We start from the raw sequence: 6,611 nt of genomic DNA, 5'->3' as shown, positions 1-6,611 counted from the left end.
GCTTTAGGATGAAGATTAAAGGTGATAGCGGGCACTCTTGACGGGTGCCGTTAGATATTTTAAATGGGTCCGACAGGATCCCATTCACTCGGACCCTAGCCGAGGGTACAGAGTACAGAGACATAATCCGACCTATCATTTCGCGTCCCAACCCCAGACACCCGAGCGTGGCTTCCATGAAAGTCCATCCCACTCTGTCGAACGCCTTCTCGGCGTCTGTTTACAGCAGAAAACATTACAAGCCTACCTTAATGCTAACATGATCCCCCGGGGTCTCAGAATTAAGAAACACCCGACGCCTGATTATGATCAAGATTTCACCACTAAGTGGGATAATATTCTTTATGAGTGTTCTGTGAAATTAATTACACTGATCGTAGAGAAAGAAGCTGAAAAAATTGTCAAGTTGGATGAAAATATCAAGAAAATTGAGGAGGATATCTCTAAATTCAGCGATATGAGTATCTTAAAAACTATCAGACACAGAAAGAACACCCTCTACCAGCTCAGCAAAATCCCCACCGGGAGATTATTATAATCATTCAAAAACGCATAAAAAACGCCAGAGAAGATCTGGAAGAAAACATTCCGGCAGTAAGAGAGTTCAGAAGATCCTCAAGGAACAAGAACCATAAACCTGCACTAATGACTTTACATGAATCTATCCGCTAGTCCCCTTTCTAAAGAACACAAATAGCTAAGGGGTGGACACAGTCCTTACGAAGAACAAGACCTAAAAATTAACTTTTAATAAGTGTAATTAAAAAATGACCAGAAAAGGTCATTACATAAAAACGTGTCAGCAAAAAGCAAGAGACACACAGTCCTCAATAGCCACCAAGCTCAAATGGGCTAGGGACAGGTGTCTGGCACATTACACAAAATCGTCTCACACATCCAGACAAAGCTAGTATGATAAATCCCGCACCACCCACAGAAGGAACCGCCTTTATTGTCAGGTGATCGGGTACAAATAATGAGACTCCTGATACCGGTATATGACCTCTACATTGGAATAAGGATCCCACCTTCCTCCACAGTAATGTGGGTCCCCCCCCAAAAAAATAAGAACGGTCTTACCGCATTCAGATGATGGGCATCAGTATATCATAACAAGAGGCCTAAAAGAGTTGGTCACCATCCAGTGGTGTCATAGATACCAAAATCCCGCCTTGTTGCTGCTTATCGTGAACATTAATAGAGAGAACGCATCCCCCCAACGCGTTTCGTATTATGCACTCTTCAGGGGAGTTCCTTCAATGATGCTCTCCAAATCGTCATTACTCAGACAAGTATTATATAATTTTGCCCCAATGGACATAGACGTCCTTCACACACGGACTCAAACAACAAACAACTACTTACCAAAGGACTTAATTTTGTTCCAACAACAAAAATTAATTTGTTCGATACTATTATCAATGTCAATAACTTTATGAGACGATAAACATTAAAAAGACATTATTCCAGCATGATAACGATGATAATGGGACTGATGGCTCTACTGACCCAATTCTGATAACACAAGAATTTATGCCCAATTCATTTAGAGAGCAAATATCTTTACAATTTCTCAGAGATCTCTCAGAATCTGATTCTAAAATACCTGATTTGGTTGATAAAATTTTTTCTTCTAGGGTACCTAATCCAGATTTTTACCCAGAACAGTCTAAGGTCCCCATCATGGAGGACTTTCAATATTTAGTAGAGGAAGATCTCATGAAATTAAGTAATTCAGAGAATAAAGCGCACCCCAGAAAGAGGCTTTAAAATCTTTTATGGATAATGATCATATTGTGGTCAAAAATTCAGATAAGGGGGGGGTCTGTGACAGTCTTGGATGTGGGTTTATATGAAAGGGAAGTGAAAAATATGCTCAGGGACAGCTCAATGTACAAAAAATACAGCAGAACCCCACTAATCATGTTAGATCTGAATTACAGGATCTTCTGAATAGGGGTATGGAATTGGGTGTTCTAAATCAGAAACAGATTGAATTTTTCAATCCGGTCTTTCCTAGGGTGCTCTTACTACATGCCTTACCAAAAACCCATAAGAATGTTTTCCCACGCCCTTTTAGACAAATAAATTCTGGGATAGGGTCAATAACTGAAAACCTCTCAGAATGGCTAGATACCCGATTGAACCCACTCGCAAGACTTTCCCTGAGTTATACACATGACACCAAGCATGCACTTCACATCATCGGTAATGTATCATGGAACAACTCATACCGATGGTTAACGTGCGATATACAAAATCTATATACATCTATCCCCCATGATCTCGCAATTTTGGCACTTACCAATTATATGCAGAAATACAGTAATTATTCAACTTACTTACAGACCTTTATCATTGAGGTTGCTTTTTTTATCTTGAAAAATAACTTTTTTACTTTTTTGGATGAATTTTTTGTTCACACACAAGGCTGCTCGATGGGCGCCAAGTTTTCTCCTTCTCTCGCCAAATGTCTTTATGGCTGGTGGGAGGAGTAGTATATTTTCTCTGAAAACAATCCTTTTGCGCATAACATCAATATTTTTCTCAGGTATATTGATGATGTCATAATTGTTTGGGAGGGAAGATTAGAGGACATGGAGAGATTTATATACTATCTAAATAATAATCCCTGTAATATCTCCTTTACTCACCAATCTGATCTTTTTTCAATCCCATTTCTTGACATCCAGTTAACAGCCAACTTTACTATCAACAGTGTGGATTGTGACATTTATAGAAACACAACCGAGGGTAATTCTTTACTGTTTGCCACGAGTTGTCATCCACGCCATGTTATTAATAACATTCCAGTCGGCGAATTTGTAAGAGCTAGACGTACCTGTACTTCTGAAATCACCTACCAAAAACAATGTGACATTATCAAAGATAGATTCAAAAATAGAGGCTATTCCCCAAAAGTAATTGACCAGGCAAAACACAAATCCGAAAAAAAGAACAGATCACAATATTTAGTCAATAAATCTTTGCCCCCTGTGTCTGCACAAACTTCTCCTTCAGTAGTTTTTTCTACCAATTTCAGCAGTAATTATTATCGTGTTATTGATATAAATAAGAAATATTTACCCATCCTACAAGTGGTTAATAGTCTAAAAAAATATCCTGGCTAATGGTGTAAAATTTGTCTCTAAACGAAATGCTACGATTGCAAATCGCATTTCACCTAGTGATCACACTACACGTAATAAAAATTCAGGTTATAATCCACTGAATTCCAACTTTAGGCTCATACAAATGTGCTCAGAAAAACTGTGAATTATGTAAATTCATAAATTCATGTATAACACCGCTAAGTCTATATTTTGTGTCAGCAAACGAGAATTTCCTATAAAGTCATTGATAAATTGCGGTACCGCTGCGGTAGTTTATACCATCACCTGCACGATATGCCAAGTTGAGTATGTCGGGAATACTTCCTGTGCGTTACGGCGTCGCATCTCAGAACACGTGTATGATGTAAACCACACCACCACCCGATGTTTATCGGCCGCGTCTAAACACTTCCTAAATGAACATGCAGGTAATTTGACATCGCTTAGGGTAAATGCAGCAGAAAAGGTAGTGTTACCTAAACGTGGCGGAGATTTAACTAAAATTTTACGCCGCCGCGAAGCTAACTGGATTATACTGCTTAATAGCAGGGTGCTCAGCAGGCTTAATGTAAGAAATGAAATTTCAAATGTTTTGTGAATTTCACCTTGTATACTGCCTTAGTTCAGTCTACTTTGTATGAGATTTCGTCATTTCCTTTGTTCCCTCCCCTCCTTTTTCCCCTTTTTAATGGCTTGTCATTTGTATGGTTCTGTCTCAGAATAAGGAGGTAACCCTCCGAAACGCGTACCCTCTATACTGACATGCCATGAGGTGTTTTTATATTTCTATGGAATGACTTTTTAATGATTAACAATAAAGAATTTGTTTTATATTACCGCTGGAACTGGATTCTGGATCTAATTTTTCTCTAAGTTATCTCAGTGGGCTCTGCTGGAATCCGTGCACCGTTCAGGCTTCTCTGGAACTCCAGTTGGGTGAGCTGGTAGTTTTTCTTTTTCTACTATTGGCAAAACAGTTATTCTCCCATCCTCATTTGAAGGTCGCCCCCGCAACATGCAACAACGTTATCAAGATGCAATGGCAATAGTCACTAAGTATGGAAAACCAGACATTTTTGTCACCATGACCTGTAATCCCAAATGGATTGAAATTACTTAGCATCTGGAACCATGGCAACAAGTTGAACATAGGCCTGAGTTGCACGCGTATTTCGGCTAAAACTAAAAAGCTTCTTACAAGACATCAAAAAATGGCATGTTTGGAACAGTCATAGCAATGATCCATGTCATCGAGTTTCAGAAAAGAGGACTCCCACATGCACATATACTCCTTATCTTAGACACCAATTCAGAGATTCACACCGAGGAAGACATCGACAACATAGTATGGGCTGAAATTCCTAACCAACAACAATATCCAGAACTCTATGACATTGTAGTGTCTCATATGGTTCATGACCCATGCGGAGTTGTTAATTCAGCAAGTCCATGCATGCAAAACGGAAAATGTACTAAAAAATTTCCAAAGGACTTAAAACAGCACACTATTAGAGATTTAGATGGCTACCTATCATACCGCCGACAACACATTGAGAACATTGTTCACAAAAAAACACATATCAATAACTCATGGATAGTCCCATACAATCCATACTTACTAAAACGCTACAACTGTCGCATCAACGTGGAAATCTGCGCTTCAATCAAAAGTGTAAAATATCTTTTTAAGTACATCTACAAAGGCCATGACAAAGTGAACGTCGAAATCCAACAGAAAACTCTGAACCACGATGAATCTTCAACTTTTGTGGACTCAAGATATGTCAGTGCCTCTGAAGCTGCGTAGCGAATCTTTGCCTTTCCAATGCATTCACAGTCCCATGCCATTATACGTTTAGCTATTCATTTACCACATCAACAACTTTATTTCTTTGAAGATACTCAAGTCGAAGATGTGTCCAAAACTTTAACCACAACCTCAACATTACTAGAATGGTTTTTGCTAAACCAACGGGATGAAAATGGCAATATTTGTATCCAGAGATTCCAGAGCATTATGTTTGAAAAAAAACTTCGAATCCAAGACTACGTGGAGTAAGCACAATAATTGGACACATGTATACTGTTAAGGCCACTTTACACACAGAGACAAATCTGCAGCAGATCTGTGGTTGCAGTGAAATTGTGGACAATCAGTGCCAGGTTTGTGGCTGTGTACAAATGGAACAATATATCCATGATTTCACTGCAACCACAGATCTGCCAAAGATTTATCTTTGTGTGTAAAGTGGCCTTTAGTCTCAAAGATCAAGAAAGATATTGCCTTCGCCTGTTACTACTGCATGTCAGAGGAGCTACAAGTTATAACAATTTAAAAACTGTTAATGGAGTATTGCATGACACATTTAAACCTGCAGCTTTGGCTTTTTGACTTCTATTCGATGATACTGTTTGGAAACTTACTTTACAAGATGCAGTCACCCTACATATGCCAAAGCAACTTCGTGAATTGTTTGCCTACATCTGCGTGTTTGGCCCCCCTACAAACCCCGCTCAACTTTGGACACTTTCAAGGAACATCTAATTGAAGATTACTGCTTACGTCTTCAAAACCAAACTGGACATTGTTGCAAATGTGAAGCTTACGCCATGCAAGATGTCCAAAATATTTACTACTGCATGGAAAGACTTTTTCTGACTTTAATATGCCACACCCTGAAATACAACTTCCCCAAGCTCTGCAGTATAACAAAGCTTCAGAATTATTGTTAGCAACAGAGCTGAGAATCTCCTTAAATGAACAACAACAAATTGCATATGACACCATTGTAAGCGCCATTCAAAACCAAGCAAATGCAAACCCAAAATGCTTCTTTATTGACGGTCCAGGAGGAAGCGGCAAAGCATACCTTTATGATGTTTTAATGCATCACGTCAGAGGGTTGGGAAAACAAGTGTTGACGTCCGCTACAACTGGGATTGCAGCAAACTTTTTAAACGAAGGTCGCACTATGCTTTCACTATTTGGCATCCCAGTTCCAGTCAATGAAATATCCGTTTCACGAATCAAACAAGACACAGTAGCAGGAAAACTGTTACACAATGCAAGTCTTTTAATACTTGACGAATGCACTATAACCCCGAAATAAGCTTTGACCTTAATTGACAGACTTCTGCGTGAAGTAATGACCACAAATATAGCAGAAAAAAATGTAATTCCCTTTGGCGGAAAAGTGTTTGTTATTGGGGGAGATATTTTGACAATGCCTTCCAGTTATACCAAATGGAATAAAGACAGATATTATTGAGTCCAACTTAAAAATGTCAGAACTTTGGAAAAACTTTACCAAACTCCAACTAATTAACAACATGCGACCTACCGATCCAGAGTACAGCCATTGGCTTCTGAAACTTGGTAACGGTGAACTTACCAATCAATACAACCTTGGAGAAGACATTATTGAAATAGCCGAAGACATGTTGTGCAAAGACTGCATTGTAACTGAGGTTTTTGGACAACGTTTCAAAATTGATGTT

At 38.9% G+C, this 6,611-nt stretch overlaps 1 pseudogene; it reads left to right on the top strand.

The window, feature by feature from the left end:
• The first annotated feature begins 259 nt into the window (after positions 1 to 259).
• On the top strand, positions 260 to 4,920 carry LOC142312680 (uncharacterized; annotated as a pseudogene).
• The last annotated feature ends 1,691 nt before the right edge of the window (positions 4,921 to 6,611 follow it).

Source organism: Anomaloglossus baeobatrachus, chromosome 5 (genome assembly GCF_048569485.1).
Source record: "Anomaloglossus baeobatrachus isolate aAnoBae1 chromosome 5, aAnoBae1.hap1, whole genome shotgun sequence".
Classification (NCBI taxonomy): Eukaryota; Metazoa; Chordata; class Amphibia; order Anura; family Aromobatidae; genus Anomaloglossus; species Anomaloglossus baeobatrachus.
Note: the sequence above shows the minus strand (reverse complement) of the source record. Positions and strands in the feature narration are given on the sequence as shown.